Here is a 13,030-nt window from a genome sequence, read left to right as displayed (position 1 = left end):
TGACAGTAATTTGTTCACCCACCATAATACTTATGCTATCTTGAGAGAAGCCACTAGTGAAACCTATGGCCCCCTGGTCTATCTTCCATCATATTAATCTTTCGTCAACTAGCTATTTCTGGCACCGTTTATTTTGCAATCTTTACTTTCAATCTATATCATAAAAATACCAAAAATATTTATCTTATTATTACTATCTCTATCAGATCTCACTCTTGCAAGTGGTCGTGAAGGGATTGACAACCACTTTATCGAGTTGGTTTCGAGGTTCTTATTTGTTTGTGTAGGTACGAGGTGACTCGCGCGTGGTCTCCTACTGGATTGATACCTTGGTTCTCAAAAACTGAGGGAAATACTTACGTTGCTTTGCTGCATCACCCTTTCCTCTTCAAGGGAAAACCAATGCATGCCAAAGAGGTAGAATCATTCAACTTAGTAAGATGTGCCACAATAGTTTTAGATTCATAACCATAGAAAGGATCAGATTCAACCAAAGTAATTAACTCAAGATCGACAAAGAATTCATAATCCTTATCAGTAACAAAGATAGGTGAAGTAGCAAAGTTGGGATCATATTTCATTCTAGCTTTCAAGGATTTTCCTTTCAGCTTAGCCAACAATTTCTTAAGATCCTCTCTATCATTGCAACCAAAGAAGTCTCTAGCAGTTTCTTCATCCATAACATAACCCTCAGGTACAACAGGCAATGCATATCTAGGGGGAGAATCATAATATTCAGTTTCAATAATATCATCCGTTTCAGTAATTTCATTCTTTCTAACCCTTGCAAGTTGTTCATCAGGAAATTCACCTAGTGGCACAATACTATCAAGCAGAGAAGTAGTTTCATCATAAGCATCATGCATAGCAGAAGTGGCATCGAAGTTTCATCATAAGCATCATGCATACTATAATGTAGGCATGCATTCCGAATATAGTCATACATGGTTATGGAAAAGAACTTGCATGACATCTTTTGTCCTACCCTCCCGTGGCAGCGGGGTCCTAATGGAAACTAAGGGATATTAAGGCCTCCTTTTAATAGAGTACCGGACCAAAGCATTAGCACTTAGTGAATACGTGAACTCCTCAAACTATGATCATCACCGGGAGTGGTCCTGACTATTGTCACTCCGAGAGTGGTCCTGACTATTGTCACTCCGGGGTTGCCGAATCATAACACGTAATAGGTGACTATAACTTGCAATATCGGATCAAGAACACAAATATATTCATGAAAACATAATAGGTTCAGATCTAAAATCATGGCACTCGGGCCCTAGAGACAAGCATTAGGCATAGCAAAGTCATAGCAACATCAATCTTAGAACATAGTGGATACTAGGGATCAAACCCTAACAAAACTAACTTGATTACATGGTAAATCTCATCCAACCCATCACGGTCCAGCAAGCCTACGATGATATTACTCATGCACGGCGATGAGCATCATGAAATTGGTGATGGAGGATGGTTGATGATGACGATGGCGACGGATTCCCCTCTCCGAAGCCCCGAACGGACTCCAGATCTGCCCTTCCTGAGGAAGAACGGGCTTGGCGGCGGCTTCGTATCGTAAAACGTGATGAACCCTTCTCTCTAATTTTTTTCTCCCCGGTGAATTTATGGAGTTGGAGTTGAGGTCGGTGGAGGTCCAGGGGGACCCACAAGGATGGGTGGCGTGCCCCCACCCTTGTGGCCAGGGTGTGGGCCCCCTTCACTTGATTCTTTCACCAATATCTTTTTTATTAATTTTAAAACTGATCTCCATGAATTTTCAAGACATTCTGAGAAATTTTATTTCTGCACAAAAATAACACCATGGCAATTCTGCTGAAAACAGCGTCAGTCCGGGTTAGTTCCATTCAAATCGTGCAAATTAGAGTCCAAAACAAGGGCAAAGCAGTTTGGAAAAGTAGATACAACGGAGACATATCAGCAAGTCTCTTTACTCATTCCGTAATACATCATCTTGCAACTAACTCCTTAGTCACTTTCCTTGCAAGGCTTCTTGTGATATGTATTACCGAGAGGGCCCAGAGATACCTCTCTGATATACGGAGTGGCAAACCCGAATCTTGATTCATGCCAAACACCTTCAGAGATACCTGTAGAGCATCTTTATGATCACCCAGTTACGTTGTGACGTTTGATAGCACACATGGTATTCCTCTGGTATCCGGGAGTTGCATGATCTTATGGCCGAAGAAACATGCATTTGACATTAAGAAAGTAGTAGCAATAATTTGAACGATCATATGCATGCTAACGGATGGGTCATGTGTTGGAAATATGCCCTAGAGGCAATAATAAGGTGGTTATTATTATATTTCCTTGTTCATAATAATTGTCTATTGTTCATGCTATAATTGTGTTATCCGAAAATCGTAATACATGTGTGAATACATAGACCACAACATGTCGCTAGTGAGCCTCTAGTTGACTAGATCGTTGATCAATAGATGGTTATAGTTTCCTGACCATGGACATTGGATTTCATTGATAACGGGATCACATCATTAGGAGAATGATGTGATGGACAAGACCCAATCCTAAGCCTAGCATAAGATCGTGTAGTTCGTCTGCTAGAGCTTTTCTAATGTCAGTATCATTTCCTTAGACCAGGACATTGCGCAACTCCCGGATACAGTAGGAGTGCTTTGGGTGTGCCAAACGTCACAATGTAACCGGGTGGCTATAAAGGTGCACTACGGGTATCTCTGAAAGTGTCTGTTGGGTTGGGACGAATCGGGACTGGGATTTGTCACTCCGTATGACGGAGAGGTATCTCTGGGCCCACTCGGTAAGACATCATCGTAATGAGCTCAATGCGACTAAGGGGTTGGTCACGGGATGATGTGTTATGGAATGAGTAAAGAGACTTGCCGTAACGAAATTGAACGAGGTATCGGTATACCGACGATCGAATCTCGGGCAAGTAACGTACCGATTGGCAAAGGGAATTGTATACGGGATTGGTTGAATCCTCGACATCGTGGTTCATCCGATGAGATCATCGTGGAACATGTGGGAGCCAACATGGGTATCCAGATCCCGCTGTTGGTTATTGGCCGGAGAGTTGTCTCGGTCATGTCTGCATGGTTACCGAACCCGTAGGGTCTACACACTTAAGGTTCGATGACGCTAGGGTTATTAGGAATATTTGTATGTGATTACCGAATGTTTTTCGGAGTCCCGGATGAGATTCCGGACGTCACGAGGAGTTCCGGAATAGTCAAGAAGTGAATATTTATATATGGGAAGTCATCATACGGTCACCGAAAATATTCGGGGGTATGCCGGTATTGTACCGGGACCACCGAAGGGGTTCCGGGAGGTCCACCGGGAGGGTCCACCTGCCTTGGAGGGCCTTATGGGCTGTAGGTGGAAGGGAACTAGCCCCTAGTGGGCTGGGCGCCATCCCACCCTATGGCCCATGCGCCTAGGGTTTGGGGGAACCCTAAAGGGGGGCGCCACCCTTGCTTGGGGGGCAAGCCCCCTCCCCCTTGGCCGCCGCCCCCCTCTAGATCTCATCTAGAGGGGCCGGCCCCCCTTCCCCCTTCTCCCAATAAATAGAGGGGCGAGGGGAGGGCTGCAGCACCACATCCAAGGCGCAGCCCCTCCCCTCCCCAACACCTCTCCTCCTTCGCGTGAGCTTGGCGAAGCCCTGCCGGAGAACTGCCACTCCGTCACCACCACGCCGTCGTGCTGCTGTTGGAGCCTTCTTCCTCAACCTCTCCCTCCTCCTTGCTGGATCAAGGCGTGGGAGACGTCACCGGGCTGCACATGTGTTGAACGCGGAGGCGCCGTTGTTCGGTGCTTAGATCGGATTCGGCCGCGATCTGAATCGCTACGTGTACGACTCCTCCAACCACGTTCTTGCAAAGCTTCCGACTCACGATCTTCAAGGGTATGAAGATGCACTCCCCTCTCTCTCGTTGCTAGTTACTCCATAGATTGATCTTGGTGATGCGTAGAAATTTTTTAATTTCTGCAACGATCCCCAACAGTGGCATCATGAGCTAGGTCTATGCGTAGTTTCTATGCACTAGTAGAACACAAGTTGTTGTGGGCATCGATTTTGTGAATTTACTTGTCGTTACTAGTCTTATCTTGATTCGGCGGCATCGTGGGATGAAGCAGCCTGGACCGACCATACACGTACGCTTACGTGAGACTGGTTCTAGATTGACATGCACTAGTTGCATAAGGTGGCTAGCGGGTGTCTGTCTCTCCCACTTCAGTCGGATCGGATTCGATGAAAAGGGTCCTTATGAAGGGTAAATAGAAATTGGCATATCACGTTGTGGTTTTGGCGTAGGTAAGAAACGTTCTTGCTAGAAACCTATAGCAGCCACATCAAAACTTGCAACAACAATTAGAGGACGTCTAACTTGTTCTTGCAACATATGTCGTGCGATGTGATATGGCCAAAAGGATGTGATGAATGATATATGTGATATATGAGATTGATCATGTTCTTGTAATAGGAATCACGACTTGCATGTCGATGAGTATGACAACCAGCAGGAGCCATAGGAGTTGTCTTAATTTATTTATGACCTGCGTGTTAACATAAACGTCATGTAATTACTTTACTTTATCGCTAACCATTAGCCATAGTAGTAGAAGTAATAGTTGGCGAGACAACTTCATGAAGACACGATGATGGAGATCATGATGATGGAGGTCATGGTGTCATGCCGGTGACAATGATGATCATGGCCCCCTGAAGATGGAGATCAAAAGGAGCAAAATGATATTGGCCATATCATGTCACTATTTGATTGCATGTGATGTTTATCATGTTTTACATCTTATTTGCTTAGAACGACGGTAGCATAAATAAGATGATCCCTCGCAATAATTTCAAGAAAGTGTTCCCCCTAACTGTGCACCGTTGCTAAGGTCCGTTGTTCCGAAGCACCACGTAATGATTGGGTGTGATAGGTTCTAACGTGCGCATATAACGGGTGTAAGCCAGATTTACACACGCAATACACTTAGGTTGACTTGACGAGCCTAGCATGTACAGACATGGCCTCGGAACACGGAAGACCGAAAGGTTGAACATGAGTCGTATAGAAGATACGATCAACATGAAGATGTTCACCGATGATGACTAGTCCGTCTCACATGATGATCGGACACGGCCTAGTTGACTCAGATCATGTATCACTTAGATGACTAGAGGGATGTCTATCTGAGTGGGAGTTCATTAAATAATTTGATTAGATGAACTTAATTATCATGAACATAGTCTAAAAATCTTTGTAATATGTCTTGTAGATCAAATGGCCCACGCTAATGTTGCCCTCAACTTCAACGCGTTCCTAGAGAAAACCAAGCTGAAAGACGATGGCAGCAAATACACGGACTGGGTCCGTAACCTGAGGATCATCCTCATAGCTGCCAAGAAAGCATTTGTCCTTGATGCACCGCTAGGTGAAGCACCTATTTTCCCAGCAGATCAAGACGTTATGAACGCCTGGCAGATGCGCAGTGATGATTACTCCCTGGTTCAGTGCGGCATGCCTTACAGCTTAGAACCGGGGCTCCAAAAGCGTTTTGAGCAACACGGAGCATATGAGATGTTCCAAGAGCTGAAAATGGTTTTCCAAGCTCATGCCCGGGTCGAGAGATATGAAGTCTCCGACAAGTTCTACAGTTGTAAGATGGAGGAGAATAGTTCCGTCAGCGAGCACATACTCAAATGTTTGGGTTGCACAACCGCTTGTCTCAGCTGGGAGTTAACCTCCCGGATGATGCGATCGTTGACAGAATCCTTCAGTCGCTCCCACCTTGCTACAAGAGCTTTGTGATGAACTTCAATATGCATGGGATGGAAAAGACCATTCCTGAGGTATATTCAATGCTGAAATCAGCGGAGGTGGAAATAAAAAAGGAACATCAAGTGTTGATGGTGAATAAAACCACTAAGTTCAAGAAAGGCAAGGGTAAAAGGAACTTCAAGAAGGACGGCAAGGGAGTTGCCGCGCCCGGTAAGCAAGCTGTCGGGAAGAAGACAAAGAATGGACCCAAGCCTGAGACTGAGTGCTTTTATTGCAAGGGAAATGGTCACTGGAAGCGGAACTACCCCAAGTACTTAGCGGATAATAAGGCCGACAATGTCAAAGGTATATGTGATATACATGTTATTGATGTGTACCTAACCAGCGCTCGTAGTACCTCCTGGGTATTTGATACCGGTGCGGTTGCTCATATTTTTAACTCAAAACAGGAGCTGCGGAATAAACGGAGACTGACGAAGGACGAGGTGACGATGTGCATCGGGAATGGTTCCAAGGTCGATGTGATCGCCGTCGGCACGCTACCTCTACATTTACCTACGGGATTAGTTTTAAACCTCAATAATTGTTATTTAGTACCAGCTTTGAGCATGAACATTGTATCTGGATCTCGTTTAATGCGAGATGGCTACTCATTTAAATCTGAGAATAATGGTTGTTCTATTTATATGAGATACATGTTTTATGGTCATGCCCCGTTGGTCAATGGTTTATTCTTATTTAATCTCGAACGTGATGTTACACATATTCATAGTGTGAATGCCAAAAGATGTAAGGTTGATAATGATGGTCCCACATACTTGTGGCACTGCTGCCTTGGTCACATTGGTGTCAAATGCATGAAGAAACTCCATGCAGATGGACTTTTGGAGTCTCTTGATTATGAATCATTTGACATGTGCGAACCATGCCTCATGGGCAAAATGACCAAGACTCTGTTCTCCGAAACAATGGAGCGAGCAACCAACTTATTGGAAACCATACATACTGATGTGTGCGGTCAATGAGTGTTGAGGCTCGCGGAGGCTATCGTTATGTTCTCACCCTCACCGATGACTTGAGTAGATATGGGTATGTCTACTTAATGAAACACAAGTCTGAGACCTTTGAAAAGTTCAAGGAATTTCAGAGTGAGGTTGAGAATCAACGTGACAGGAAAATCAAGTTCTTACGGTCAGATCGTGGGGGAGAATATTTGAGTCACGAATTTGGCACGCACTTAAGGAAATGCGGAATTGTTTCACAACTCACGCCGCCTGGAACACCTTAGCGTAATGGTGTGTCCGAACGTCGTAATCGCACTTTATTGGATATGGTACGATCTATGATGTCTCTTACCGATCTACTGCTGTCATTTTGGGGTTATGCTATAGAGACTGCCGCGTTCACTTTAAATAGGGCTCCATCGAAATCCGTTGAGACAACACCGTATGAATTGTGGTTTGGTAAGAAACCTAAGCTGTCGTTTCTGAAAGTTTGGGGATGCGATGCTTATGTCAAGAAACTTCAACCTGAAAAGCTCGAACCCAAATCGGAAAAATCCGTCTTCATAGGATACCCTAAGGAAACTATTGGGTATACCTTCTACCTCAGATCCGAAGGCAAGATCTTTGTTGCCAAGAATGGATCCTTTCTAGAGAAAGAGTTTCTCTCGAAAGAAGTAAGTGGGTGGAAAGTATAACTTGATGAAGTATTGCCTCTTGAACCGGAGAGTGGCGCAGCTCAAGAAAATGTTTCTGAGGTGCCTGCACCGACTAGAGAGGAAGTTAATGATGATGATCATGAAACTTCAGATCAGGTTGCTACTAAACTTCATAGGTCCACAAGGACACGTTCCACGCCAGAGTGGTACGGCAACCCTGTCCTGGAAATCATGTTGTTAGACAATGGTGAACCTTCAAACTATGAAGAAGAAATGGCGGGCCCAGATTCTGACAAATGGCTGGAAGCCATGAAATCTGAGATAGGATCCATGTATGAAAACGAAGAATGGACTTTGACTGACTTGCCCGATGATCTGTGAGCCATAGAAAATAAATGGATCTTTAAGAAGAAGACAGACGCGGATGTTAATGTGACCATCTATAAGGCTCGGCTTGTCGCTGAGGGTTATCGACAAGTTCAAGGGGTTGACTACGATGAGACTTTCTCACCCGTAGCGAAGCTGAAGTCCGTCCGAATCATGTTAGCAATTGCCGCATTCTATGATTATGAGATATGGCAAATGGACGTCAAAACAGCATTCCTTAATGGTTTCCTTAAGGAAGAATTGTATATGATGCAGCCAGAAGGTTTTGTCGATCCTAAGAATGCTGACAAGGTGTGCAAGCTCTAACGCTCAATCTATGGGTTGGTGCAAGCATCTCGGAGTTGGAACATTCGATTTGATGAGATGATCAAAGCGTTTGGGTTTACGCAGACTTATGGAGAAGCTTGTGTTTACAAGAAAGTGAGTGGGAGCTCTGTAGCATTTCTCATATTATATGTGGATGACATACTATTGATGGGAAATGATATAGAATTCTTGGAAAGCATAAAGGTCTACTTGAACAAGTGTTTTTCAATGAAGGACCTTAGAGAAGCTGCTTATATATTAGGCATCAAGATCTATAGAGATAGATCGAGACTCCTCATTGGTCTTTCACAAAGCACGTACCTTGACAAGATATTGAAGAAGTTCAATATGGATCAGTCCAAGAAGGGGTTCTTGCCTGTATTGCAAGGTATGAGATTGAGCACAGCTCAATGCCCGACCACGGCATAAGATAGAGAAAAGATGAGTGTCGTCCCCTATGCCTCGGCCATAGGGTCTATTATGTATGCCATGCTGTGTACCAGACCTGATGTAAACCTTTCCGTAAGTTTGGTAGGAAGGTACCAAAGTAATCCCGGCATGGAACATTGGACAGCGGTCAAGAATATCCTAAAGTACCTGAAAAGGACTAAGGATATGTTTCTCGTTTATGGAGGTGACGAAGAGCTCGTCGTAAAGGGTTACGTCGATGCTAGCTTCGACACAGATCTGGATGACCCCACGTCACAAACCGGATACGTGTATATTTTGAATGGTGGGGCAGTCAGCTAGTGTAGTTGCAAGCAAAGCGTCGTGGCAGGATCTACATGTGAAGCGGAGTACATGGAAGCCTCGGAGGCAGCACAAGAAGCAATCTGGATGAAGGAGTTCATTACCGACCTAGGAGTTATTCCCAATGCGTCGGGCCCGATGACTCTCTTCTGAGACAACACTGGAGCTATTGCCCTTGCCAAGGAGCCCAGGTTCCACAGGAAGACCAGGCATATCAAGCGTCGCTTCAACTCCATTCGTGAAAATGTTCAAAATGGAGACATAGATATTTGTAAAGTGCATACGGACCTGAATGTCGCAGATCCGTTGACTAAACCTCTTCCTCGAGCAAAACATGATCAACACCAGAACTCTATGGGTGTTCGATTCATCACAATGTAACTAGATTATTGACTCTAGTGCAAGTGGGAGACTGTTGGAAATATGCCCTAGAGGCAATAATAAAATGGTTATAATTATATTTCCTTGTTCATAATAATTGTCTATTGTTCATGCTATAATTATGTTATCCGAAAATCGTAATACATGTGTGAATACATAGACCACAACATGTCCCAAGTGAGCCTCTAGTTGACTAGCTCGCTGATCAAAAGATGGTTACAGTTTCCTGACCATGGACATTGGATGTCATTGATAACGGGATCACATCATTAGGAGAATGATGTGATGGACAAGACCCAATCCTAAGCCTAGCACAAGATCATGTAGTTCGTCTGCTAGAGCTTTTCTAATGTCAATATCATTTCCTTAGACCATGAGATTGTGCAACTCCCGGATACCGTAGGAGTGCTTTGGGTGTGCCAAACGTCACAATGTAACTGGGTGGCTATAAAGGTGCACTATGGGTATCTTCGAAAGTGTCTATTGGGTTGGGACGAATCGAAACTGGGATTTGTCACTCCGTATGACGGAGAGGTATCTCTGGGCCCACTCGGTAAGACATCATCATAATGAGCTCAATGTGACTAAGGGGTTGGTCACGGGATGATGTGTTATGGAACGAGTAAAGAGACTTGCCGTAACGAGATTGAACGAGGTATCGGTATACCAATGATCGAATCTTGGGCAAGTAACGTACGGATTGACAAAGGGAATTGTATACGGGATTACTTGAATCCTCGACATCGTGGTTCATCCGATGAGATCATCGTGGCACATGTGGTAGCCAACATGGGTATCCAGATCCCACTGTTGGTTATTGGCCAGAGAGTTGTCTCGGTCATGTCTGCATGGTTCCCGAACCCGTAGGGTCTACACACTTAGGGTTCGATAACGCTAGGGTTATTAGGAAGATTTGTATGTGATTATCGAATGTTGTTCGGAGTCCTGGATGAGATCCTAGATGTCACGAGGAGTTTCGGAATAGTCCGGAAGTGAAGATTTATATATGGGAAGTCATCATACGGTCACCGGAAATATTCGGGGGTATGCCGGTATTGTACCAGGACCACCGGAGGGGTTCCGGGGGTCCACCGGGAGGGTCCACCTGCCCCGGAGGGCCTTATGGGCTATAGGTGGAAGGGAACCAGCCCCTAGTGGGCTGGGTGCCATCCCACCCTAGGGCCCATGCGCCTAGGGTTTGGGGGGAACCCTAAAGGGGGGGGCCACCCTTGCTTGGGGGGCAAGCCCCCTCCCCCTTGGCCGCCGCCCCCCTCTAGATCTCATCTAGAGGGGCCGGCCCTCCTTCCCCCTTCTCCCTATAAATAGAGGGGCGAGGGGAGGGCTGCAGCACCCGCAGCCCTCCCCTCCCCAACACCTCTCCTCCTTCGCGTGAGCTTGGCGAAGCCCTGCCGGAGAACTGCCACTCCATCACCACCACGCCGTCGTGCTGCTGTTGGAGCCTTCTTCCTCAACCTCTCCCTCCTCCTTGCTGGATCAAGGCGCGGGAGACGTCACCGGGCTGCACGTGTGTTGAACGCGGAGGCGTCCTTGTTCGGTGCTTAGATCGGATTCGGCCGCGATCTGAATTGCTACGTGTATGACTCCTCCAACCGCGTTCTTGCAACGCTTCCGACTCATGATCTTCAAGGGTATGAAGATGCACTCCCCTCTCTCTCGTTGCTAGTTACTCCATAGATTGATCTTGGTGATGCGTAGAAATTTTTCAATTTCTGCAACGATCCCCAACATCTTGTCCATCACATCGTTCTCCTAATGATGTGATCCCGTTATCAAATGAAAACTCATGTCTATCGTTAGGAAACCTTAACCATCTTTGATCAACGAGCTAGTCTAGTAAAGGCTCACTAGGGACATGGTATTTGTTTATGTATTCACACATGTATTTAAGTTTCCGGTCAATACAATTCTAGCATGAATAATAAACCTTTATCATGAATAAGGAAATATAATAATAACAACTTTATTATTGCATCTAGGGCATATTTCCATTAGTCTCCCACTTCCACTAGAGTCAATAATCTAGTTCACATCATCATGTGATTAGCACCCATAGTTCACATCGCCATGTGACTAACACCCAAAGAGTTTACTAGAGTTAATAATCTAGTTCACAATACCATGTGATTAATACCCAAAGAGTACTAAGGTGTGATCATGTTTTGCTTCTGAGAGAAGTTTAGTTAATGGGTCTGCTATATTCAGAACCGTATGTATTTTGCAAATTTCGATGTCTACAATGCTCTGCATGGAGCTACTCTAGCTAATTGCTCCCACTTTCAATATGTATCCAGATTAAGACACAGAGTCATTCGAATCAGTGTAAAGCTTGCATCGACATAACCCTTTACGACGAACTCTTAATCACCTCCATAACAGAGAAACATTTCCTTAGTCCTCTTGGGTAACTAAGGATAATTTTGACCGATGTCCAGTGATCCACTCCTGGATCACTATTGTACCCCCTTGCCAAAATCATGGCAAGGCACACAACAAGTCTAGTACACAACATTGCATACTTTATAGAACCTATGGTTGAGGCATAGGGAACAACTTTCATTCTCTCTCTATCTTCTGCCACAATCGGGCTTTGAGTCTTACCAGACCTTTCTTTCACACCTTGCAACATAGGCAAGCACCCTTTCTTTGACTGATCTATTTTGAACTTCTTCGAAACTTTGCCAAGGTATGTGCTTTGTGAAAGTCCTATTAAGCGTCTTGATCTATCCCTATAGATCTTGATGCCCAATATGTAAGTAGCTTCACTGAGGTCTTTTATTGAAAATTCTTATTCAAGTATCCTTTTATGCCATCTAGAAATTATATATCATTTCCAATGAACAATATGTCATCCACATATAATATCTGGAATGCTACAAAGCTCCCACTCACATCTTGTAAATACAGGCTTCACCAGAAGTCTGCATAAAACCATATGCTTTGATCACCTCATCAAAGCGTATATTCCAACTCCAAGATGCTTGCACTAGTCCATAGATGGATCGCTGGAGCTTGCATACTTTGTTAGCACCTTTAGGATCGACAAAACCTTCTGGTTGCATCATATACAACTCTTCTTTGAGAAAACTGTTAAGTAATGTCGTTTTGAGGTCCATTTGCCAGATTTCATAATCATAAAATGCAGCCATTGCTAACATGATTTAAACATGCTTAAGCATCACTACGGGTGAGAAAGTCTCATCGTAATCAACAATGTGTCTCCAACGTATCTACTTTTCCTAATGCTTTTCCTCTTGTTTTGGACTCTAATTTGCATGATTTGAATGAAACTAACCCCGGACTGATGCTGTTTTCAGCAAAACTGCCATGGTATTGTTTTTGTGCAGAAATAAAAGTTCTTGGAATGGAATGAAACTTTGTGAGGATTTTTTATATCAATAAAGAGAATTTCTGGAGCCAAGATCCATCGGAGGTGGGCACCTGGGTGGGCACAACCCACCAGGGTGCGCCCCCTCCTGGCGTGCCCAGGTGGGTTGTCCCCACCTGGTGGCCCCGCAGACCTCAACCCTGATACTATAAAATCACATATTCAGAGAAAAAATCAGGGAGAAAGAATTATCGCGATCCACGAGACGAAGCTATCGTCACCTCCTATTCTTCATCGAGAGGCCAGATCTCGAGTCCGTTTGGGGCTCCAGAGAGGGGGATCTTTGTTCTTCGTCATCACCAACCCTTCTCCATTGTCAATTGCATGATGCTCCCCACCGGGAGTGAG

This window comes from Triticum dicoccoides, chromosome 3A (assembly GCF_002162155.2).
Source record: "Triticum dicoccoides isolate Atlit2015 ecotype Zavitan chromosome 3A, WEW_v2.0, whole genome shotgun sequence".
Lineage (NCBI taxonomy): Eukaryota > Viridiplantae > Streptophyta > Magnoliopsida > Poales > Poaceae > Triticum > Triticum dicoccoides.
This window is presented reverse-complemented; position numbering follows the sequence as displayed.